This window comes from Heloderma suspectum, chromosome 2, assembly GCF_057233095.1.
Source record: "Heloderma suspectum isolate Gila_16-S chromosome 2, 16-S_ref, whole genome shotgun sequence".
NCBI lineage: Eukaryota > Metazoa > Chordata > Lepidosauria > Squamata > Helodermatidae > Heloderma > Heloderma suspectum.
This window is the reverse complement of record NC_139459.1, coordinates 29929179-29956154: the sequence shown is the minus strand read 5'-3', so window position 1 is coordinate 29956154 and position 26976 is coordinate 29929179.

Sequence of the window (26976 nt, the reverse complement as noted above, 5' to 3'; positions counted from 1 at the left end):
GACCATCATATCTACTATTGTGGGCAAGAATCCCTTAGAAGAAATGGAGTAGCACTCATAGTCAACAAAAGGGTGGGAAAAGCAGTACTGGGGTACAATCTTAAAAATGATAGAATGATCTCAGTACGAATCCAAGGCAAACCATTCAACATCACAGTAATTCAAGTCTATGCCCCAACCACTGATGCCGAAGAAGCTGAGGTTGATGGGTTCTATGAAGACCTACAACACCTTCTAGAACTAACACCCAAAAAAGATGTCCTCTTCATCATAGGGGATTGGAATGCTAAAGTAGGAAGTCAAGAAATCACCGGGATAACAGGCAGGCATGGCCTTGGTGTACAAAATGAAGCAGGACAAAAGCTAATAGAGTTTTGCCAAGAGAACATGCTGATCATAGCAAACACTCTTTTCCAACAGCACAAGAGGCGACTCTACACATGGACGTCACCAGATGGTCAATATCGAAATCAGATTGATTATGTCCTTTGCAGCCAAAGATGGAGAAGCTCCATACAGTCAGTCAAAACCAGACCTGGAGCTGACTGTGGCTCAGATCATGAGCTGCTTCTTGCAAAATTTCGGCTTAAATTGAAGAACGTCGGGAAAACCACTAAACCGTTCAGGTATGACCTAAATCATATCCCTGATGAATATACAGTGGAGGTGAGGAATAGATTTCAGGGATTAGACCTGATAGACAGAGTGCCTGAGGAACTATGGACGGAGGTCCGTAACATTGTTCAGGAGGCAGCAACTCAATCCATCCCAAAGAAAAAGAAATGCAAGAAAGCCAAGTGGCTGTCTGATGAGGCTTTACAAGTAGCTGAGGAAAGAAGGGAAGCGAAAAGCAAGGGAGAAAGGGGAAGATATACCCAACTGAATGCAGAGTTCCAGAGAATAGCAAGGAGAGACAAGAAGGCCTTCTTAAATGAACAATGCAAAGAAATCGAGGAAAACAACAGAATGGGAAAGACTAGAGATCTCTTCAAGAAAACTGGAGATCTCAAGGGAACGTTTTGTGCAAAGACGGGCATGATCAAGGACAAAGAAGGCAGGGACCTAACAGAAGCAGATGAGATTAAGAAGAGGTGGCAAGAATACACAGAAGAACTATACAGGAAACATCTGAATGTCCCTGATAGCCATGATAGTGTGGTCACTGAACTTGAGCCGGACATCCTCGAGAGTGAAGTCAAGTGGGCCTTAGGAAGCATTAGTAACAACAAAGCTAGCGGAGATGACAGTATTCCAGCCGAGCTATTTAAAATCCTAAAAGATGATGCTGTTAAAGTGCTGCATTCAATATGCCAACAAATTTGGAACACTCAACAGTGGCCACAAGACTGGAAAAGGTCAGTTTACATTCCAATTCCAAAGAAGGGCAACGCCAAAGAGTGTTCAAACTACCGCACCATTGCGCTCATTTCACATGCCAGCAAGGTGATGCTCAAAATCCTACAAGCTAGGCTTCAGCAGTATGCGAACCGAGAACTACCGGAAGTACAAGCTGGGTTTCGAAGAGGCAGAGGAACTAGAGATCAAATCGCCAACATTCGCTGCATCATGGAGAAAGCAAGAGAATTCCAGAAAAACGTCTATTTCTGCTTCATTGACTACGCTAAAGCCTTTGATTGTGTGGATCACAACAAACTGTGGCAAATTCTTAAAGTGATGGGAGTACCAGACCACCTTACCTGTCTCCTGAGAAACCTGTACGAGGGTCAAGAAGCAACAGTAAGAACCAGACATGGAACAACCGATTGGTTCAAAATTGGGAAAGGAGTACGACAAGGCTGCATATTGTCACCCTGCTTATTTAACTTATATGCAGAGTACATCATGAGAAATGCCGGGTTGGATGAATCAGAGGTCAGAATTAAGATTGCTGGGAGAATTATCAACAACCTCCGATATGCAGACGATACCACCCTAATGGCAGAAAGCGAAGAGGATCTCAAGAGCCTCTTGTTGAGGGTGAAAGAGGAGAGTGCAAAAGCTGGTTTGAAACTCAACATTAAAAAAACGAAGATCATGGCATCTGGCCCCATCACTTCCTGGCATATAGAAGGGGAAGAAATGGAAGCAGTGACAGATTTTATTTTCTTGGGCTCCAAGATCACCGCAGACGGTGACTGTAGCCATGAAATTAAAAGACGCTTGCTCCTTGGGAGGAAAGCTATGGCCAACCTAGACAGCATAGTAAGAAGCAGAGACATCACCTTGCCGACAAAGGTCCGTCTAATCAAAGCTATGGTTTTCCCATTAGTAATGTATGGCTGTGAGAGCTGGACTATAAGGAAGGCTGAGCGCCGAAGAATTGATGCTTTCAAACTGTGGTGCTGGAGAAGACTCTTACGAGTCCCCTGGACTGCAAGGAGGTCAAATCAGTCCATCCTAAAGGAAATCAACCCTGAGTGCTCATTGGAAGGACAGATAATGAAGCTGAAGCTCCAATATTTTGGCCACCTAATGCGAAGAGAAAACTCCCTGGAAAAGACCCTGATGCTGGGAAAGACTGAAGGCAAAAGGAGAAGGGGACGGCAGAGGATGAGATGGCTAGATAGCATCACGGATGCAATGAATATGAACTTGAGCACGCTCCGGGAGAGAGCGCAGGACAGGAAGGCCTGGCGTGCTATGGTCCATGGGGTCACGAAGAGTCGGACACGACTGAATGACTGAACAACAACAAAAAAATTTTGTTTCGTTTGCTGCTTTACTCCTGGAACACAGTACTTAAATCACTAGGGATGCACGAAACACCTACCTGGCTCCGCGCCGGGCAATCCGCAGTGGCGGGGAGGCCGTCCCTCCCCCCAGAATCCTTGATGGGGGGGAGGCACTCCATCCCTTCCCCCGGAATCCTGCCCAGCCGGCTCCGCTCCGCGGCCAAGCCGCAGAGCCGCTGGCTGGCTCCGGCCGCCCGCAGCCGGACATCCAGCCACTGGGCAGCCCTGCAGGGACGCAAATGGCAGCTGTTGTAGCTGCTACCATTTGTGTCCCTGTATTGAGCTGTGATAGGCTACATAAATATTTACGTAGCCAATCACGGCAGGGGGGAAAACCCTAGTGTATGCAAATGGTGGTAGCTGCCGCCATTTGCGTATGCTGGGTTTCCTCCCCCCCTGCTGTGATAGGCTACATAAATACTTACATAGCCTATCATGGCCTCTGCAGGGATGCAAATGGTGTCCCTGCGTTAGCCGTGATAGGCTATGTAAGTATTTACATAGCCTATCACGGCTAGGAAGAGGAGGAAGAGAATGGCGGCCAGGACGGCTGCCATTCACAAAGCAGCACGGACGGGAGCAGGTAAGTGCTCCGTTTTGCATGCCTTTCGTGGGGTGGGGGCAGCGGGGACTTTGTCCCACGCGCCTTTTGTGGTTTGGGGGGACGGGGGCTTCGTTCCGCAACAGATTTCGGGGGGCCAAATGCAGTGGCATTCGGCCTCACCAAGATCCGTTGCGGAATTCTCTGTCATCCCTACAAATCACCTGCTTAACTTTGTAGCTGCTGTTTTTAAAATAAAAGTAAATGTATGTTAGTGATATTCTAGAAGATCAGACTTACGCAAGGACTGATACAAAACAAAACAACAACAACAACAACAACAACAACGGTATGAGACAGCTTTGTGATGGTGGTGGTGGGCTGAACCATTCTTTTTACAAAGCAGGAAGAGGGGGTTCTGCTCAGTCTGCTTATAGCTGCTTGCATGTAGGCCCCCTTCCAGGACCCAAGTTTGTCAGGAAACTGTACAGGAACTTAGCAGGCATAGGAGATCTGCACGCTCCATATTTCTAGATTAAGGAATTCTGAAATACTGCGCCTTTGGTGAAAGTTTTTTCTCTCCCTCTCTCTCTTAGAAAAATGGTATGTGCAGGTGAGTTAAACTCACGAATGCACATGCACAGAATGGAGAAAAGGTACCGTGGAAGCAGACCGTAGCAAGGGGCAAGGGAAAGGACAGGGAAATGAAACCTGGACACATTCTGTCATGGACCCCCCCCCCGCCTCATGTAGATGCAAAATCCCACTCGTGGCCACTGAGAAACAGGGGCTTGGTGTGGATCATGGAGTGCAAAACCGCAGGCAACAAAATCCAGTACAGATACTGCCTAACCACAAAAAAAGGGCTCTGTGTGGAAAAACCCTAAGCTGATTTTTAGAAATCATCCTACTGAGATTTGAAGAATGAGAAAAGACATTGCACCTGCTAATGAAAAATAACTTAAAGCCATTTTAGATTATAAATGGATTTTCCCAAGAGGGAGTTCTTGGCAGTAATGACTTGTAGCTAAATGCAATCACACATGTATATTGTCCTGAGGTTAGAAAGAGCTCCGTGAATAACTCACATTAGTAAGCTGAAAACATTAACTTGAGCTGAAAAGATTGCGCCAAAAGGAAGTGCCCTCATGCAGAGTGTCTTTTTCTCAACCAATGCCATGTTTGACAGCTGAGAAACAAGATGCAGAATGAACAATACAAAAGAACAGCAAGAGTAATTAAGGAAATGGCTTGTTTCAAGTCTGGATTGAACTCCTTCCAAATGATCTGTTCATGGCAGAAATGGTCTCAAGTAAGGAGTAGATCAACACAAGTTTTCTGCTTTGGAAATGTACTTTGTTTTTTCCCCTTCTGTTTAGTACTTGCACAATTATGGTCCACAACTGCACGATAGACTAGTTAATTTATTCTAGAATGCTATGATGGTGATACACTCAGATGTTCCATACAGCAAGCACATTTTAACAAGAGGCTGAATAAATAAATGAGCAGGAAGGAACAAAGCATATTCCAGAAATAACTTACAAGGCTGTAGGCATGTTTGGACACATGAAAGAATGACAGCAAGCTACACAGTACATTGGACAATCTACATAACTTGCTGCTGGGTTGTGGCAATGAAACAATGTTACCTTAAGACTTTCAATATTAGCAACACTTTCTGACAAGCATTAGCATCATAAAAAGAACAAATAACAAGAAGCAAAGGTTGCCTACAGGAGACTCAAGAGATGAGTCATCTGAACGAGAACTCTGGATCAAGAAGAATTTGCATGGATCTGTCTTTAGGAAACCCTACCCAGTGACAGTCAAAGTATGTGAGAATTGAACACATCCTTAAAACTAAACTCCAACTTATACAGTACAATTTTAGTGTTTAGCCAAAATGGTTATTACAAACTCATAAAAAAACCCTATTATTAACAACATCACACAATAACCCCTAGAGAAGTTGTTCTATATTTCTTTCAAGGAGGTGATGACAAAATAAAGTGAATTCAAATTTGCTATTGCAGGGATTGCAAATGTAAGGCTCTCCAAATAGAGAAGTTGAAGAAATCTGCAACAGAATCAAATGAGTTTGGATTTCTATGAATCTGGCCCACAGATTCTGCAGTGGACTGGCTTTTTCCACATTGCACTGTTTCCATGAACTTGCGGACCAGTTGTTGTTGTTTTACTTTCCAGTATTTTACACAATTTTGTCATAGAAATTTTATTTTACATAAAATAAAGAAAATATCAGTCAAAAATGTGCATTTCTCCTATAGGTCAAACATGAAAATGCACATTTGGGCGGGATTTGCACATTTTGGGGGGGATTTGCACATTTTCACAGCTCTCAATTTGCGCAAATGCAAATTTGCACAAATTCAGGAAATTGGGGGGAAAATGATTCTGTCAAAGAGCAGATGATGGAATGAAAGGCACCCGACAATCCACAAAATGCAGATGGAACAGATTTTACAAAATCTGTACAACTCTACTGCCAGATGTTGCTGAACTGCAACTCTTATAATCCCTCAGCATTGGCTATGCTGGATAGGGCTGATGTGAGTTACAGTCCAACAACATCTGGAGGGCCACGCATTCCTCACATCTGCCCTGCAATACTGGCTTCAGCAGACTTCTTTCTTGGATAAAAGTTCCAGCTTACCTCTTTGTCTGCTGTACTAGTGTTCTGCTTGCTAGTGTTTCTTTTGCTTTGTTTTACAGAAGGAAAGTTCTCAAAGTGGTATATCCCTTTCTACCACTTCAGCATTCTACCATCTCACTCCCACTACATTTTGCTGCATACACAGACCAAACCTAAGAGCCCCAGGGCCAGAATCAAGAAGAAAAGCGGGGACACATGCCTGCTGTTGCTGAAATTGGTCCAGAAAGAAAGACGAGACATTTCTGTGTCAACTGAATGCAAGCCTAAGAGTTATGTTGGGAGTGGGAGTTGGCTGAGCCCCAAAGCCAGGTGTAGGCCATGTGTAGACCCTGTGCCCCCTGCTGCACTGCCAAATTTGGCAGTCACTCAGAAAAATGCATTTTTAAAAAACAAAACAAAATGGTGGTGTTAGTGCTATGGAGAGCTAAAAATGTCAATTTTTCCAGACCTTTTTAGTGCTCCATAGTGCCAATGCTGCCATTTTGTTTCTCCCCCCCCCTGATATTTTCTGCATAGCACCCCACAGATTGTGGCCCTGTGGCAAAAATGGCCCCCAGACTCCTCACAGTTCCGCAGCCAAGCTCTATGCAAACTGGCCAGGGAAGCTGTAGTCGGCTAGTCGCTGCGTTTGTTTTACACTGTAAAGCTGTCCCTACACTGCTGGAAACACAGAACAAAACCCTGTGTTTTATGAAGAATGTGTTGCTACCAGCTTCAGGACACATGAAGTCATGTGCTTTTTTTTTTTTTTTTAATAAACCAGAATGGCTATAAAATATAGGAAATTGCCTGGTTATTTCCTTAAGCGTTATATTTGTTAGTCTCTTAATTGTGGTTTCAGAAATGAAGTTGTCATAATAGAGGAGGACAGCAGGCAATAATAATTGGGGAAATGGTCCCTGGACATTATTCAGATGGACACAAGGCCATTTTTGTATTCTGGATGGCAATGTACAAAAGGAAGAAAATAGGATTTAATAAGGCCTCCCCATACATAGGTGTTTAAATCTATTCACCTTCTACAGAGAGGGTTTGATTAAAAATGGTGCTAGAGAATATACTTTGAAAGAAAAAGAATTGTTTCACATTTTAAGAACAAGCTTAGCTTGGAGCACACGTGTATATATTCTGTGCCAATAAAAGCAGGATTATCTGATCTAAAAAGAACTGGCTACAGCTTTTATATGAAAAACTCATCTCAGGACAAAATAAGGAGATTCACATAACCATTCCTCATGCATTGAAAGAATGCATGAGGGGTCCACAACATTGTGGGAGCTTGTCCCATGCTCTGACATGTTCAGCAGCCATGTGAAGGAGCCCTATGCAGTAGGGATGTATGGATTGTGTAAAATCCACTCTGTCTGTGTCTCATGGATTGCCAGGTACTTTTTGTTCCATTGTCACAGGAGGATTCAAAAAATTTTCATTATGCGGAAAAATATGCAAATAATTCCATAAAAGGATTCACAACAATTTACATAATTTACCTTAGTACGTAACATTTAGCGTATTGTTACCCATTCCATTCAACTTTTCCTGAGCAGAAACTTGCATATTTTCCTAGGAATAAATTTCAGGAAAGTAAAAAAAAAAAAAAAACTTGAGTCGACAGACTCCATACAGCCTGAAGGGGTTGGTCTGTGGCAGATTCTACAGGTCAGATTCTCAGAAATCCAAGCTCATTTTAGTTTAGGGATGTACGAAACTCACTTACCTTTTCGCGGAATCTTTCGCAGTGGGGGGGAGACGCTCCGTCCCTCCCCTCGGAATCCTCAATGGGGGGAGGCGATCTGGTCCTCCCCCCAGAAATCCTCGATGGCCGGCTCCACTCCACGGCCAGGTTGCGGAGCAGCTGCCCAGGGCCATCTGCAGCTGGATTTCTGGTCGCGGATAGGCTGCTGCGGACGCAAATGGCGGTGGCCATAGCGGCCGCCATTTGCATCCAGCCAGGCAGCCGTGATAGGCTACGTAAGTATTTACATAGCCTATCTCGGCCAACCACCCCAAAAAACCCAAACAAACACCAGCGTACACAAATGGCGGCGGCTACGGCGGCTGCCATTTGTGTTCCCTATTTTTTGCTGATTTATCTTACGTAAATATTTACATAAGATAAATTGGCAAAAAATAGGGAACACAAATGGCGGCCGCCATAGCCGCTGCCATTTGCATACTCTGGTGTTTGGGGTTTTTTTGGGGGGGCGGTTAGCCATGATAGGCTACATAAATTCTTACTTAGCCTATCACAGCTGCAAGGATGGCAATGGTGGTGGCAGCAGCCCGGCCGTGGCTGGCCAGGAGACCAGCCGCTGGAGCTGCTGCCGCCGCCGCCACCGGAACTGCCACCGCCGAATCCGCCGCATCTGCCCCAGGTAAGTGCTGTCCCGGGGGGATACCGCGGGGGCGCAGGGGGGGCAGGAGGCGAAAGTCACTTACCTGGTCTCGCAGCTTGCTTCGCGGTGGGGGGGAGGCGCTTCGCTTCTCCCCCCGAAGTTCAGGCGGGGGGAGGGAGGCTTCCTGCCTCGCCCGGCCGAAATTCAGGCTGGGGAGAAGCGCCCCGTCTCCCCAGCCGCGAACTACGAAAGAAAAGTAAAAAAAAAAAAAAAGCCCCGTGATAGGCTACGTAACGATTTACGTAGCCTATCACGGCTAGATCTGCAAAGTCAGCCGTGATAGGCTACGTTAATCGTCATATAGCCTATCATGGGTGACTTTGAAAAAAAAAAAGCGCGTACGCAAATGGCGGCCCCCATAGGGAGCCGCCATTCGCGTTCCTTATTTGGTCCCTGTAGTCTACGTAAAGATTTACATAGACTACGGCGAAAATAAGGGAACGCTATTTGCGTTGCCCTTATTTTCGCCGTAGTCTACATAAATCTTTACGTAGACTACAGGGACCAAATAAGGAACGCGAATGGCGGCTCCCTATGGGGGCCGCCATTAGCCGTACGCGCTTTTTTTTTTTAAGTCACCCGTGATAGGCTACGTGATGATTAACGTAACCTATCACAGCTGACTTTGCAAATCTAGCCGTGATAGGCTACGTTAATCGTTACGTAGCCTATCACAGGGGCGTGTTTTTGTTTTTTACTTTTCTTGTAATGGCGGCGGCGGCAGCTGGTCGAAAGACTGGCTGCCGCCCCTGCCGAAGACCTGCCAAACCACCGCCGGGACCCGCCGCCGGGAGGGACATTCGTGAAAGGTAAGTCCCATCCCGGGGGGGGGGGGGCGGGGGGGTGGAGAATTTCTCCCCGAAAAACCTTCGGAGGACCGAATGCGTTGGCACTCGGCTCCCCGAAGTTTCAGGGAGAAATTCTCCCCCATCCCTAATTTTAGTCCATCTTGAATTTCTCCAGCATCCCTACTATGTACACACCAATGCCTGGAAGAGCCTCACATGCATATATCAATAAATGTGTAGGACTAGCTGCTGAACAGGCATGATGCACATGTGATGGTGATGCACATGGCAGTGTTGAGGTTAGTTGGCATGGTCCTGCCACTCTTTCATGTGTGCTTTGAGCAGGTAGGGGTGGTGGTGGTGGGTTGTGGGAACCTCCCCTAATACCTTAGGGTGTCTATGTGTCCTCTTTTAGAAAGGACAGTCCTCTCATTGAAGGGCTGCCAGAGGGCTGTTCTCTTTTTTGAAGGCATCCCCAATTTGAAGGACTGTCCAGTCCAAGGCCACTATCAGAAGGAAGAACAGGACTTTGAATCTGCCCACGAGACAGCAGACTGAGTAAGCCATATACAGGTCACCTGGTCACAGTCTTCCACAATGTTGTGTGATGTCCTATATTTCTGGAATCTAGAATGTGTTCTAGAATCCCAGAAACTAAAAAAAGAGAAAAAGTGTATATATTAATACAGATACTTTTGTTAGTGGTATACTTTTGGCATGCTAGTGGTAACCTTTTCAACTACTAATGGAATTATTATGTTTGCTCGTGTTTTACTCATCACAATGAAATTTATACCGCTAAAAAAAGAAAAAAACCCACCAAAAAAGGGTGCAATTCCGCATGCCCTTTCTTGCTCTATCGCAGGGGTAAATTTAGTTGAATTCAGTGGGGCTGGTTTTCAAGTAAACATGCATAGGATGGAGCTGCTAACCCACAATCCTATTCTGCACTTCCTTGGGAGTAAATCAATCCTTTTGTGCTCTTCTGGGACTTTCTTCCGAGGAAATGAGTTGGTGCAGGCTTTTTCACTCCATTTCAACCCCTAAATATTATCTGATCGAGTTCAGAATGGTCTCAAATTAAAGCTGCTGATGCCTAGATTTGCAGAAAAATAATTACAACCCTAAAAAAATTAATTTGACATTAATAATTAAAGTTTATAATAAATTGGGAGACCTTTTTCCTGTTGAGGTCCACATTGTTGTTGTTGTTGTTCAGTCGTTCAGTCGTGTCCGGCTCTTCGTGACCCCATGGACCATAGCACGCCAGGCCTTCCTGTCCTGCGCTCTCTCCCGGAGCGTGCTCAAGTTCATATTCATTGCATCCGTGATGCTATCTAGCCATCTCATCCTCTGCCGTCCCCTTCTCCTTTTGCCTTCAGTCTTTCCCAGCATCAGGGTCTTTTCCAGGGAGTTTTCTCTTCGCATTAGGTGGCCAAAATATTGGAGCTTCAGCTTCAGTATCTGTCCTTCCAATGAGCACTCAGGGTTGATTTCCTTTAGGATGGACTGATTTGACCTCCTTGCAGTCCAGGGCACTCGTAAGAGTCTTCTCCAGCACCACAGTTCGAAAGCATCAATTCTTCGGCGCTCAGCCTTCCTTATAGTCCAGCTCTCACAGCCATACATTACTAATGGGAAAACCATAGCTTTGATTAGACGGACCTTTGTTGGCAAGGTGATGTCTCTGCTTCTTACTATGCTGTCTAGGTTGGCCATAGCTTTCCTCCCAAGGAGCAAGCGTCTTTTAATTTCATGGCTACAGTCACCGTCTGCGGTGATCTTGGAGCCCAAGAAAGTAAAATCTGTCACTGCTTCCATTTCTTCCCCTTCTATATGCCAGGAAGTGATGGGGCCAGATGCCATGATCTTCGTTTTTTTAATGTTGAGTTTCAAACCAGCTTTTGCACTCTCCTCTTTCACCCTCAACAAGAGGCTCTTGAGATCCTCTTCGCTTTCTGCCATTAGGGTGGTATCGTCTGCATATCGGAGGTTGTTGATAATTCTCCCAGCAATCTTAATTCCGACCTCTGATTCATCCAACCCGGCATTTCTCATGATGTACTCTGCATATAAGTTAAATAAGCAGGGTGACAATATGCAGCCTTGTCGTACTCCTTTCCCAATTTTGAACCAATCGGTTCAAAACCCAGCTTGTACTTCCGGTAGTTCTCGGTTCGCATACTGCTGAAGCCTAGCTTGTAGGATTTTGAGCATCACCTTGCTGGCATGTGAAATGAGCGCAATGGTGCGGTAGTTTGAACACTCTTTGGCGTTGCCCTTCTTTGGAATTGGAATGTAAACTGACCTTTTCCAGTCTTGTGGCCACTGTTGAGTGTTCCAGATTTGTTGGCATATTGAATGCAGCACTTTAACAGCATCATCTTTTAGGATTTTAAATAGCTCAGCTGGAATACTGTCATCTCCGCTAGCTTTGTTGTTACTAATGCTTCCTAAGGCCCACTTGACTTCACTCTCGAGGATGTCCGGCTCAGGGACATTCAGATCTTTCCTGTATAGTTCTTCTGTGTATTCTTGCCACCTCTTCTTAATCTCATCTGCTTCTGTTAGGTCCCTGCCTTCTTTGTCCTTGATCATGCCCGTCTTTGCACAAAACGTTCCCTTGAGATCTCCAATTTTCTTGAAGAGATCTCTAGTCTTTCCCATTCTGTTGTTTTCCTCGATTTCTTTGCATTGTTCATTTAAGAAGGCCTTCTTGTCTCTCCTTGCTATTCTCTGGAACTCTGCATTCAGTTGGGTATATCTTCCCCTTTCTCCCTTGCTTTTCGCTTCCCTTCTTTCCTCAGCTACTTGTAAAGCCTCATCAGACAGCCACTTGGCTTTCTTGCATTTCTTTTTCTTTGGGATGGATTGAGTTGCTGCCTCCTGAACAATGTTACGGACCTCCGTCCATAGTTCCTCAGGCACTCTGTCTATCAGGTCTAATCCCTGAAATCTATTCCTCACCTCCACTGTATATTCATCAGGGATATGATTTAGGTCATACCTGAACGGTTTAGTGGTTTTCCCGACGTTCTTCAATTTAAGCCGAAATTTTGCAAGAAGCAGCTCATGATCTGAGCCACAGTCAGCTCCAGGTCTGGTTTTGACTGACTGTATGGAGCTTCTCCATCTTTGGCTGCAAAGGACATAATCAATCTGATTTCGATATTGACCATCTGGTGACGTCCATGTGTAGAGTCGCCTCTTGTGCTGTTGGAAAAGAGTGTTTGCTATGATCAGCATGTTCTCTTGGCAAAACTCTATTAGCTTTTGTCCTGCTTCATTTTGTACACCAAGGCCATGCCTGCCTGTTATCCCGGTGATTTCTTGACTTCCTACTTTAGCATTCCAATCCCCTATGATGAAGAGGACATCTTTTTTGGGTGTTAGTTCTAGAAGGTGTTGTAGGTCTTCATAGAACCCATCAACCTCAGCTTCTTCGGCCTCAGTGGTTGGGGCATAGACTTGAATTACTGTGATGTTGAATGGTTTGCCTTGGATTCGTACTGAGATCATTCTATCATTTTTAAGATTGTACCCCAGTACTGCTTTTCCCACCCTTTTGTTGACTATGAGTGCTACTCCATTTCTTCTAAGGGATTCTTGCCCACAATAGTAGATATGATGGTCACCTGAATTAAATTCGCCCATGCCTGTCCATTTTAGTTCGCTGATTCCCAAGATGTCGATGTTCAATCTTGCCATCTCATGTTTGACCACCCCCAGCTTACCTTGATTCATTGATCTGACATTCCAGGTTCCTAAACAATATTGTTCTTTACAGCATCGGATTTTCTTTTCACCACCAGACACATCCACAGCTGAGTGTCCTTTCGGCTTTGGCCCAGCCGCTTCACTCTTTCTGGCACTACTTGGAAATACCCTCTGCTCTTCCCCAGTAGCATATTGGACACCTTCCGACCTGAGGGGCTCATCTTCCGGCGTCATTTCTTTTAGCCTTGTGATACGTTCCATGGGGTTTTCTTGGCAAGAATACTGGAGTGGGTTGCCATTTCCTTCTCCAGTGGACCACATTTTGTCAGAACTCTCCGCCATGACCTGTCCATCTTGGGTGGCCCTGCACGGCATAGCTTATGGCTTCACTGAGTTACGCAAGCCCCTTCGCCACAACAAGGCAGTGATCCATGAAGGGGGAGGTCCACATTACCTCAGTCAAAACCTGCCTGGGGTTCCCCCCCCATATTCCACAGTAGGTGGGGCCAGAGCCAAAAGTGGGTGGAGCTACAGAAGCAACTCTTAATTTTGTCCAGTGCACAACGGGGGGGGGGACATTTGTGTACAGACATTCTCCTTCCCTAATATGCGTGAGCCCCCCTTTGTAATTGGAAGGAATCAATAATTGTACTTGGAGTAAATAATATCAGTAACCTGGACTGGGGCCAATGAAGGGGCACAGCCTCAAAGAGCCTGGAGGTCTGGATTGGGAGGCTTGGAGGTCTGTACCTAGCCAATGGACCAGAGGTTCCACATCCTTAACTCCACTGCATGTTATAGGATGTATGCCAGGAGTGTTGACCCTCTTTCAGCTCCAGGGCCAAATTCCATTTTGGAGACGCTCTCAGTGTCTGCATGTCCTGTTTCAATGCAGGCAGGGGCTAGGGATGTACGAAAGTCACTTACCTTTTCACGGATTGTGTTCGTGGTGGTGGGGGAGGTGCTCTGTCCCTCCCCACAGAATCCTCGACGGGGGGGGAGGCGATCCAGTCCTCCCCCCTGGAATCCTCGATGGCCGGCTCTGTTCTGCGGTGGCTCCGCGGAGCAGCCGGCCAGGCCAGGGCTGTCCGCAACCAGATTTCCAGCCGCGGACTGGCTGGTGCAGATGCAAATGGCGGCTGCTATAGCAACCACCATTTGCATCCAGCCAGGGAGCCATGATAGGCTACATAAGTCTTTACGTAGCCTATCACGTCTGGATAAAAAAGAAAAAAAAAGCGTACGCAAATGGCGGTGGCTACGGCGGCTGCCATTTGCCTTCCTTATTTTTCGCCGTTTTAGTCTATGTAAATATTTACGTAGGCTAAAACGGTGAATAAAAAAGGAACGCAAATAGCACCCACTACGCTATTTGCGTTTCCCTTTTTTTTCGCCGTAATAGTCTACGTAAATATTTACGTAGACTAAAACAGCGAAAAATAAGGAAGGCAAATGGCGGCTGCCGTAGTCACCACCATTTGCTTACGCCTTTTTTTTTTTTGATTGGCTTGCCATGATAGGCTACGCCTATCTTTACGTAAAGTCTTTACGTAGCCTATCACGGCAACGACCAGAATGCAAATGGCAGCCGCGGCAGCTGGTTGGAAGACCAGCTGCTGCTGCCGCCAAAGCCACCACTGGAGCCGCCACCATCCGGAACATCCGCCCCAGGCAAGTCTCGTCCTGGGGGGAATCCACGGGGGGGGGGTGAGGGGGCAGGCCATTCTGCCACAGATTTCGGGGGGCTGAATGCCAGTGCATTCGGCCTCACTGAAATCCATGGTGGAATTCTCCGCCATCCCTAGCAGGGGCCTTGAGCAAGGCACAGATAGTCCCAGGAGCAGCAGCAAGAAAGCAACCAGTTCAGTCCAAGGTCATACACAGGAGCTCCAAGGAGGTTTTGCAGGCACAGGTAAGGAAAGAAAAATGGCGATCGGCATGGTGGCGAACGGGTCTGGTTAAGGCCTCAAGCGGAGTGCCATTCTGGACAGAATCCTCCTGGGGCGGAGGTAAGTGGAGCCATCCGCAGATTCCAGTGTTTTGAATTTGAATCCATGGCAGATTTCTCTAACATCCCTAGGCACAGGCAGAGGCGAGGTCAAAGCAGTCCAAAAGTCAGTTCACAAGCATCAGTTTTATCAAGCGTCAAGGCCAGTCAGGCGGGTGTCTGAAGGTGTTGTACAGATGGGTAGCAAAGGGTCTAGGAACTTTCAGCTCTGGTGTCTTGGAAGACAATGCTGAGGTTAAGGTGCTGTTGTACACAGCAGCAAATTGGCATCAGCTGGGCTGATTTATAGCTGGTCATTAGTCAACACAGCTGGCTAATTAGGTCAGCGTGTTGCTTTTAAGGAGCAACACTGCTCCTTAAAACCCCACACTATGACTTCGTCTTGTTCTTTTGCTGCTTGTGTCTGATTCTATGCCATTCAGAGGGATGGATTATCTCAGGCTCTGCTTCCAGCATTTGGGGGAATTCAGGAACTGTTCGTGAAGGGCCAGGTTGCTCCTGTAATGTTTCCAGGGGAGGATTGTCAGCCAAGGCCTCCTGTTCCTTGCTTAGCTATGGTGGGGGCCCATTGTGCTGGCCCTCCCCCCTCTTCTTCCTCAGATGAATCGTCCTCCAGGTAGGGCATGACACTGCATTCCAGCTGCAGGCAGAGCCAAAGGTAAAGGGGAGGGCCCAAAACACCAACATTACCAGCCTATTGTAACTTAAAGTTCTTAACTGCTAGTCACTAAGCTTTAGGAGAAGGGGAGAAAACTTCACAAAAGCCATGAAACCACCAAACAATTGGTGGTTGGGGAAAAGGGTGTGTGGCCATCTGCAGAACCCTGAAGGGCCAGATTAGGACCCTAATTGTCAGGATTCCTTTAGCCCCCACTTTATTTCAAGGCTGAAGACAAACACAGATGACAGACTTCAGTCTACAGCTTTTAATCCATTACTTCACAGGGACATACAGATGCAAATTCTCAGTGACTCTCAGTCTACAAAGGAATGCCTTCAAGGGAATTCAAAAGGTAGTTAAGAGAGTTGCCTGGCATTTCAAGAGGAAGGCGGCCTCACTAGCCTAACTTAAGTGGGGGGACCCCCTCTCTTGTGAGGTCTCTGAGCACAGCTTCTCATGGAAGGCCAATTGGGTAGACCATCTAAGTTCCACCCCAGCCTTCTCTCTCTTTGCTCTGTGTCTGCACCTGGCTTCTATTAGATCAGACTCTCCAACCCCCCTCCTTCTGTTCACTGTCTCTCACAGGGTTATGTGGAGAGGAACCCTCATCCTCAGCCAGCTGGGCATTTGTAACCTGAGAAGCCGGCCCAGTCATGTCTGGACTAGCCTGGGAAAACACCTCCCCCATGTCTGGCAGTAATCCTTCAGAATCTGAACTGCTATCCTACTCCCTGCGCTCAGAAACAACACTGACACTAATCAGGCTAGATTTGGCCCCCAGGTATGAGATTCTGCATTCCTGATGTACTTAGTCTTCAGTGCCTTGGGCTATCCCTGTCAAGGGAGAATGTATAGTGTATCTCCTTCAGACACAGAAATATATTTTTTTAGATTACTATTACTACACATCGTTGGTGCCAGCAGTTATGAATATATCAGAAAATATATGGGTAGTATATGATACTTTTAAAGAAGCCACTCAAGCACATATTTTCCTAACTGAAGATGTAGAATGGGAAAGATGTTTAGAGATAAATAATGATAAAATTGACATTTAGCACTTGAATTAGCTCTGAATTCTTAACATGCACTTGCGTGATACATATTAAAATGGGTGAAACAGCTGATTAACAAGCTTGCTAAAATGTAAGTTACACATACATGGTTGCGATTTTTTATGCAACAGGTACAGCTAGTTCGAAGGACAGCTGCCTTGGGCAGTGGCTCTTTCTGCCGCCCTGCCTGGTCTGGGGGACAGGAGCGGTAAAGTAATGTCCTCCAGTCCTAAGGTCTCTGTCCAGCGCTGTTGTGCTTGTCAGTGATGGGGGGGGGGAGTGAGTGATGATTTACTTAGAAGTAAACCCCGCTACGTTTAACAGGGGTTATTCCATAGAAGCTACGTACATTTGCAGCCTGTTGTTGTTTATTCGGTCAGTTGCTTCCAACTCTTCGTGACTTCATGGACCAGTTAGGGATGTCACAGAATTCTGCAATGGATCTTGGTGAGGCCAAATGCCAGTGCATTCAGCCCCCCGAAATCCATCGCGGAACGAAGCCCCCGCCCCCCAACCCATGAAAGGCACATGGGACGAAGTCCCTGCTGCCCCCACCCCATGAAAGGCGTGTGAAAAGGAGCACTTACCTGCTCCCGTCCACGCTGCTTTGCGAATGGCGGCCGTCCTGCGGCCGCCATTCGCTTCCTCATTTTCATAGCCGTGATAGGCTATGTAAATACTTACATAGCCTATCATGGCTAATGCAGGGACGCCATTTGCGTCCCTGCGGAGGCCGTGATAGGCTACATAAGTATTTATGTAGCCTATCATAGCAGGGGGGGGGAACCCAGCGTACGCAAATGGTGGCGGCTACCGCCATTTGTGTACGTTGGGGTTTTTCCCCCTGCCGTGATAGGCTATGTAAATATTTATGTAGCCTATCACAGCTCAATACAGGGACGCAAATGGCGGCGGCTATGACAGCTGCCATTTGCATCCCTGCAGGGCTGCCCAGTGGCCGGATGTTTGGCTGCGGGTGGCTGGAGCCGGCCGGCAGCTCTGCAGCTTGGCTGCGGAGTGGAGCTGGCTGGGCAGGATTCCGGTGGGGAGGACCGGATCACCGCCCCCCCTGTTGAGGATTCTGGGGGAAGGGACAGAGCACCTCCCCCCCCCGAGATTGCCCGGTGCGGAGCCAGGTAGGTGTTTTGTACATCCCTAGGATCAGCCCACGCCAGAGCTTCCTGTCGGCTGTCGCCACCCCTAGCTCCCCCAAGGTCAAGTCTGTCACCTCCAGAATATCATCCATCCATCTTGCCCTTGGTCGGCCCCTCTTCCTTTTGCCTTCCACTTTCCCTAGCATCAGCATCTTCTCCAGGGTATCCTGTCTTCTCATGATGTGGCCAAAGTACTTCAGTTTTGCCTTTAAGATCATTCCCTCAAGTGAGCAGTTTGGCTTTATTTCCTGGAGGATGGACTGGTTTGATCTTCTTGCAGTCCAAGGCACTCTCAGAATTTTCCTCCAACACCACAGTTCAAAAGCATCTATCTTCCTTTGCTCAGCCTTCCTTATGGTCCAGCTCTCGCAGCCATAGGTCACTACAGGGAATACCATTGCTTTAACTATGCGGATCTTTGTTGTCCATGTGATGTCTCTGCTCTTAACTATTTTATCAAGATTTGTCATTGCTGTCCTCCCAAGAAGTAAACATCTTCTGATTTACTGGCTGCAGTCAGTGGCTGCAGTAATCTTTGTGCCTAGAAAGACAAACTTTGTCACTGCCTCCACATTTTCTCCCTCTATTTACCAGTTATCAATCAAGCTGGTTGCCATAATCTTGTGTTTTTTTTTGAGGTTTAACTGCAACCCAGCTTTTGCACTTTCTTCTTTCACCTTCATCATGAGGTTCCTCAGCTCCTCCTCACTTCAGCCATCAGAGTGGTATCATCTGCATATCTGAGATTGTTAATGTTTCTTCCAGTGATTTTAACTCCAGCCTTGGATTCATCAAGCCCAGCATGTTGCATGATGTGTTCTGTGTACAGGTTGAATAGGTAGGGTGAGAGTGTACAACCCTGCCGTACTCCTTTCCCAATCTTAAACCAGTCCGTTGTTCCATGGTCTGTTCTTACAGTTGCTACTTGGTCATTATACAGATTCCTCAGGAGGCAGACAAGATGACTTGGTATCACCATACCACTAAGAACTTGCCACAAGTTGTTATGATCCACACAGTCAAAGGCTTTAAAATAGTCAATAAAACAGAAATAGATGTTTTTCTGAAACTCCCTGGCTTTCTCCATTATCCACCGGATATTGGCAATTTGGTCTCTACTTCCTCTGTCTTTTCTAAAGCCAGCTTGTACATCTGGCAATTCTTGGTCCATGAATTGCTGGAGTCTACTTTGCAAGATCTTGAGCATGACCTTACTGGCATGTGAAATAAGTGCCACTCTTCGATAGTTTGAACATTCTTTGGTGCTTCCCTTTTTTGATATAGGGATATAAGTTGACTTTTTCCAATTTGTTGGCCATTCTTGTGTTTTCCAAATTTGCTGGCCTGTGGCATGCATCACCTTGACAGCATCATCTTGCAAGATTTTAAACAGTTCAGCTGGGATACCGTCATCTCCTGCTGCCTTGTTATTAGCAGTGCTTCTTAAGGCCCATTCAACCTCACTCTTCAGGATGTCTGGCTCTAGCTCACTGACCACACCGTCAAATCTATCCCTGATATTATTATCCTTCCTATACAGATCTTCCGTATATTCTTGCCACCTTTTCTTGATCTCTTCTGCTTCTGTTAGGTCCCTGCCACCTTTGTTTTTGATCATACCCATTTTTGCCTGGAATTTACCTCCGATGTTTCTAATTTTCTGGAAGAGGTCTCTTGTCCTTCCTATTCTATATACATTTGCAGGCTAAGAGGATGGATTATTATAGCCTACAACACATTCCCACATCCTGCCTTGACAGTATGCCTTGTTCAGTTTTCAGTTAATTGGTAAATGTTTAAGGCACCATACAGCTTTTTGCTGGGTCTGGCCACTCCTTCCTCCCCATCTGGATTTGGGCCTGATTCTAAAAGACCAAGGACCATTGTGAGTGCATGGAAGGTAGGGATGCCAGAGGTATCTGTTCGTGGAGTGGATCTCAGCGAGCTTTCACTGGCTCAGCCCCCTGGGCTCCGTCTTGACTATCCACCAGTTGGCGCGACTTGACCCTCACCAGCTCAGGGTGGCCGACAGATTTGCTGGCAATGCAACAGTGAGGGCAGGAGTGTAAGGGGAGCTCCTCTCATGTATCCTTCTGCTGCAGCAGCGCCCGGACAAGAGAAGGAGAGGGGAGCGGCACTCTCCTCTCCTCCTCCTCCCATTCCCACTACTGCCCTGTAGGGGTGGACGAAAGTCACTTACCTGTCGTTGAAGCTTGTTCATGGTGGGGGGGAGGCGCTTCGCTGCTCCCCCCGCGAAGTTCAGGCCGGGGGGTAGGCTTCCCGCCTTGCCCGGCTGAAATTCAGGCCGGGGAAGAGGCTTCCCGCCTCGCCCGGCTGCGAACTCGAAAGTTTTTTGTTTTTTTTTTAAACGCCCCCGTGATAGGCTACGTGACGATTAACGTAGCCTATCACAGCTAGATCTGCAAAGTCAGCCATGATAGGCTACGTTAATCATCACGTAGCCTATCACAGGTGACTTAAAAAAAAAAAGCGCGTACGCTAATGGCGGCCCCCATAGGGAGCCGCCATTCGCGTTCCTTATTTGGTCGCCGTAGTCTACGTAAATCTTTACGTAGACTACAGCAACCAAATAAGGAACGGGAATGGCGGCTCCCTATGGGGGCCGCCATTATCCGTACGCGCTTTTTTTTTTTTTTAAGTCACCTGTGATAGGCTACGTGACGATTTACATAGCCTATCACGGCTGACTTTGCAAATCTAGCCATGATAGGCTACGTTAATCGTCACGTAGCCTATCACGGGGGTGTTTTTTTTTCTTTTTCTTTTATTGGAATGGCGGCGGCGGCAGCTGGTCGAAAGACTGGCTGCCGCTCCCACCCCGCACGAACACCCGCCGAACCGCCGGCTGGACCCGCCGCCGGGAGGGACATTCGGCGAAGGTAAGTCCTGTCCCGGGGGGGTGCAGAGGATTTCTCCCCGAAACTTGTTCAGGGGGCCGAACACGTTGGCGCTCGGCCCCCCGAAGTTTCGGGGAGAAATTCTCCGCCATCCCTACTGCCCTGGCAGCGGCACCAGCGGGACAGGAGGAGGACAAGAGGGGAGCACCAATCCCCCTTTGTCCTCCATTTTGCACACAGCATAGTCGCTGGGCACAGGGTCAGGAGGGAGAATGAGAGACTTGCGCACATAGTGACCCCGCGGTGCGCAAAATGGAGGTTGAGAGGGGAGAGCCCTTTCATCATCTGTTTTGTGGACAGCGACCCTGCCACCGTGTGCATCTGGCTCCTTCTCTGCCTCCCAGGACGGGGAGAAGGAGCCAGTTTCACATGGCGGCAGAGTCTTTTTGCACAAAATGGTGGCGGGTGGTGGCCTGGCACCAGTTTGCACAAAAAAACTTGGTCAAATTCCTGAGTTTCGGGAACTTAACCAGGGCTCAGCCCACCTATGGAGGCTGAGCCACATCCATTATGGGGATCCATCAGGCACCAAAAGAGCCAGATTTCCCCACAGCAGACACCCCTAAGGGAGGGTAAGTTTTAAGCATGCACAATTTGGCAGATTGTACAGTTCTGCTGCCCTGAAAGCACACAAGAGGTTAATTAGCTTGTCTTCTATAAAATTTAAATTATAGTAATTATTTCTCATTTTGTACATATATTTGCATATGTAAATTAGCATATGCAAATGTGTGCCTTTTTTTTGGCCTATGGGCCTGTGCCCCAGATCTTTTAGGTACTTAGCACCACCCCTGAAGCAAAGGGGAAAATATAAAACTGGCCAAGGACAGAAGGAAGGTGGTAGTGGATGGACGAGGAGAGAAGGAGTCCTGTGTGTGAAGCCGTATGACAGACAGGCAAGTTTTGTTTTGAAAGACTGTAGGAGGTCATTACAATTAGAGGTGGACTAATTGACTCTGGGATAAAATATGAGAAAAACATCAGCCTCTACTATATCTCTTGTTTAAGGCCAAGCTGGAAAATATTTAGCTTTCTCAAAGAGTTTAGAGAGATTAAACTAATTCTGAAAGGCATTATCTTTAATAGCTTATCGCTATTAAATGTTGATGATGATGACATAAAAACCTATACAGGGTTGGCCCTACCATCACACAGACTGATTCAGGCAATAGATATTGTGGGGGTGGGGCAGCAGCCCCCATCTGCTCCTTCTGAGCCCACTCACCATCTCTCTGTTGGAGAACAAAGCTGTGTACCCCATACATGCATCCCCTAAGTTTCCCTCAAATGTGGTGGAGGAAGCTGCCCTGTCTCCAGGGTTGAAGTAAGGTTTTTGTACATGGTATGGTGTCCATCACCTTAGACAGGGAAATGTCTTGACTACTCAGCTCAGCCCTGGCAGCGTGCCAGGCCTTGTGCAACTTCTGTTCTGACCAGCCAAACCCACTCACTGGTTATTGTGGCTTGGCAGGTGTTCAATAACCGATCCCTCTTTTTCAATTACCGAGAAGGCAGGAAAAATTGAGAGGTTTTTTTTTAAAAAAAGATTGTAACTTATTGTACTGAGTTTTTGTGACAGGCAATACGGAAAACAATCAACTGAATTCCCTCTCCCTCCACACAGACAACAAAAATAATTACAGTTACAATTACCTTCTCCCTCACTAAAATCATAAAAGACTGAAAGCGATAACTTCCAAGGCAGTTAGTACAAACATACGGTCTTGTAATTATTTGCCTGGTCCCCATTCATCGGGTGGTCACGTGTCCTACTTTGCAGAGAAAGGCCTCCTATTCGAAGACAGTCTTCTCTTTCATGGCATCCTCTGTTTGAAAAGCTGTCCAGTTCAAGTCCAGTTTAAAGATAAAGAGCCATGGGAAAGGAGAGCAAGGGCCTTGAAGTTGCTCATCAGTCAAGAGCACCTGGACTTTCGGCTGACCAGGCACACAGTCACTTGGCCACAGTCTTTCCCATGGTGGTGAGATGTATTGTAAGTATTTCTATTTAAATCAGAGCAATTATTTCTAAATTTGTATCGATATGTATATATTAGCATATGCACATTTCAGGCAAATCTCTGCTCTCATCACTTTTGGGATAGTGCTCTTTTTTGGTGTTTCCAAATGTCTGGTTACTGGTCAGCAGTCTTCCAAAAAAACCCCAATTGGATTGCTGGCTTGAAGCCAACGTTCTGCTCATGCAACAGAACTTCTCTGCCCTCTCTTCCCTCCTGCCATCCCCTGGGTACCCCAAATCTTCTCCAGAGAGCCTCTGACCCTCCACAACAGATGGGGGGGGCATGAGGGCTACAGGGTGAAGGGGAAATCTATTCCTCCAATGGTCTCCCTTCCACTGCTGGAACAACTTCTTGGGGAACAGCCCCCTGTCTCCCCTGTTGAGTACTAATTTGTAGTATTAACCTATCCATTATTAATAATAGTTCTAAAAGTGGAGATATATTGAGCTCTTTGTGGATTGCTATACTTCTTTGGCAGGCTGCACCAGACCTGGATGAGAAGTTGTGCAGTCTTGGTATATGTAGTGGGTCTGGTGCAGAGCTGTGTGCAAATGGCCTCTTGACATTCTCCACCCTATTTGTGGGCAGAGAAACTGGGTGGACAATTTCACCAAATTTCTCCAGGGGGAGGAGAAATTCTCAACAGTTTCTCATAGGTAGGGCTCACCATTGGCAGGGGCTGTAGCACAGTTTCTTTCCTTCCTAAGGGTTTCTGCCTCATTTGCACTGCCATTGCAAGAGGCAACAATGGCAGCTGTGTTGGCAGGCTGGCCCCCATTTTGCATCTTCCACAATGGCCCCTATCTAGTATCATTATCATTGTGGGGTGGGGGAGGCTAGTGCTGTGTCAAAATCTGTCCTCCGATTTCCTGAAAGTTTTATTCCCCTGTGAAAGAGGCTTCCATTTTTCTGCCTCATTCTTGGGGCATTTTATAATTTATTTTGAATTTATTTTGGTTGTGCTTTCGAGCTTACCTAATCACTGCAAAGTGGCCAAGGGTGCTATGTGTTTCTCTCTCTCTCTCTCTCTTTTACACATCTCTCCATTGCTCTGCAGCCTCCCAGGCTGCCTGTGCTTCTTGATCTGAAAAAGCCCTATCAGAGAAATTACATCATGATGCCTTCTCCTGTGCTTTAATTGGTGAGGGAAGCTAAGGAGACTGCCAGAGATTGTACAATGAAAGAAAAGACACTCGTGCACAGTTCTCGGGCATAAGTAAGGTAACCAGAAGAACCCTGAACCCAACCCATGAGAATTTCTCCAAAATGTCCTTCTCTTTTGAATATCTTTTGGAACACAATGTCTTTTCCATCAAATTGAATGAGAACGTTTGTTATTTTTTGTTTGTTTTTAAAGTGAAACAAATTTTCACCCCAGCAGTAATTTGGTGCCATCAAATCACAGACATTTTCCTGGGTTATGTGCACTAACCATACGTATGTTGATCACACATGACCAAAAATCTGATCAGCTGGAAAAAATATAAGCCCTCAAAGTTGTCATAGGCATTGATTCTAAATCAGTGTAAATCCAAATGCTTCCACTAACCTGCATCACACTGTAAAATTACTCCACTCTACATGCAATTCCTTACAGAAACTAACCTTTGCTGCTGCAAATCAGAGCAAAGTCATACTTCTCGTAACTCTCCGGACAGAGGTATTTGTTTAGACGGAGAGTCATAAATGACCAATCTGAGACAGCAGTTAACTTGGTGATACTGGCTGGCGATCATAGAGTTTAAGTGAGCCACAAACTGGATGACCTGAGGGTGGAAATGTAACTGTAACTGATATTCAGAGCTATGCCTAAAATGGTATTATTGACCAGTGAGTAATGAGCTAATTATCTTTATGTTAATAGCATCATAAACATCTCTGTGATGATCTTATTCTTCTTATTGTCTTCTAGGTAATCAAGTTAACCCATGGCCACAATAAATGATACTTGAAATAGGACCACATCCTAATAAGGTTACAAAATCAAGTTCCCATGAAAATGGGATGCTTGCCAGCATCTTGGCTTTCCTCTGCAGAGTCTGCAAGGACCAATCATGCACAGACCATCAAGCAAGATTTCCCCCACTTACAGATTAACATCATTTTATTCTTGTTAAGAGTAGGTTGGTGCTCCCCCCCCCCAGCTGCTGAAGAATTTCTGTACATGCTTTTAACAGCTGCAGGGCAGACAGGAATTCAACAGGCATGTTTTTCTATATCCGAACAGTCAGTATCTATTGAATAGGGATGTGCAAATCTGTTAGGGTGCAATCCTATGCAGATAGGCCAGCTCTGAACACGGAGGCAACTGCCTATCCAACGCAGGGCAGGAGAAGCACAGAGGGGATCATTCCCTCTGTACTTCTCCTGCCCTGCATTTTTGGCTAGACAGCTGATTGTGGCTGTCTAGCCATGGGAGGGCAGAGCGGTAGAGGAGGCTGCTATATGACACACTGGATGTGTCGTACAGGCATTTCCGTCCGCCCCGCCCCAGAACGCCCCCCAGAATGCCCCTTTTCGGCCACTCCATGCTCTTGCAAGTGCAGAGCCTGGGACCGTTCCATGCTGCCTGTGAGGCAGCACGGAAGGGGGGAAGGTCAGTTCTCTGGGAACCGACCTTGGAGCATGGGCTCCGAGGTTGGTTCCCAGAAAACCAGATATCCTATGGCCATCTAGCAGCTAACTATGGGATTACTCCTTTAATTTCGGTTCTGCTTGGTTCCTCATTTTTCTGACTTTCCATCAAAATACCCATCAGAAATCACAGATTTAGACACTTCAGGCACTTTGCTGCTGCGCCACCCTTGGCCATGGCTTCCTTAATTTGGAAGAGCTAGTTGTGATGGATACACTATGATAATCTAATTTGGCCTTGTACCAACACTTCCTTCTACAAGAATAATTTAATATGAGTTCTCATAGCATTAGTGTATGCTCTTTCAAAGATATGAGTCTCTCAAACCACTTACTAGAAAGTAATGGAGAGACTCTCGTTGGAGGCTCTCAGTGGTATTGAAAAACATCTGAGCAACTGACTGCTTTAAAGGCATTAATATTTCAAGGCATAAATGCCTTTCATTCTCCCATGTAATATGAGACTCTGGGTGTGTAGAGATCACATTTGGCAGACACCTTCCTTTTAGTCAGAAGTTGCTCTCTCTTGCTCATGCACCCACTATTTGCATCATATCAGCCCACGAATAATCACACTTTGGGATTTATTCATCATAATATTGTAATTGGAGACCAGCTGTAGGTAATCCTGGGGGGAGCAGGGACACACACACAGTCATAGTGAATTAGAAGGATTAGTATAAAATGAAGGGAGGGGTGGAAATAAAAGGCAAAGTAGAAGAATCATGAGAGGTTATTTATTTGCATTCCTTATACAATATCAGGAATAGCTTTGCAGCCATAAGGACTAGAAACTTGCTCCTTTCCCCAAACAAAAGCCGAGATTGTCAGCAAGCTGAAATGTGTTCCCAGCACTACTATCAGGGATCTTCCAACAATGCTTCCTGCCAGCTGACCAGGGCATAATTCTTTATGCCACAGGAGGCTGTTCCCATGGCCCCATGGAGCCACAGAGCCACAGCAATGGAGACACTTCCTCCCCTGCCAGGAAGCCTGGATGTGGTCAAGGGGTGGGCTTCCTGTCCATAAGCCAGCCATGCTTTGGCCAGGAAGATCAGCGCCAGAACACTCCAGTAGCCCTGAGAGAATGCAGGCAACAGCCTGGGGAGAGAGGAAGAGGACCCCCCGGTGATATAAGCCCTACTCCTCTTCTCTCATAACTGAGGCCAGAACTGGGAGCAAGCTATAGGGGATGTCAGGTTAGCTGCTTACCACAGCTACGTTCTGGATATAAGAAAAGCCCTGATGGATGTGAACAAAGTTCCATCTGGTCCAGGTACAGGCAACCTGGTGCCCTCCAGTCTCCAGATGTTTTAGACTACAGCTCCCATAATCCTTGACCATTGGCCATGCAGACTAGGACTTATGGAAATTGTAGTTAAAAACATCTGGAGGGCACCAGCTTCCCATTGTGGAAAGCATTCTGTTTTTCACAATGGCTGAACATATTCCCTCCAGGAAACCCATAAGCAGGATATCAAAGCAATAGTCTTCTCCAGCTATTGCAACCCCCCAGCTACTGGTATTCCATGGCATACTGCTACTGAAGAAAGAGGTTCTATTTAGCTATCATGGCTAGTGGACATCGCTAGACCTACCCTCCATGAATTTGTGCAATCATATTTGAAAGGCATCTGCAGGTCGATGTACAATACAAACGCCCAGCTTTGTGTGATG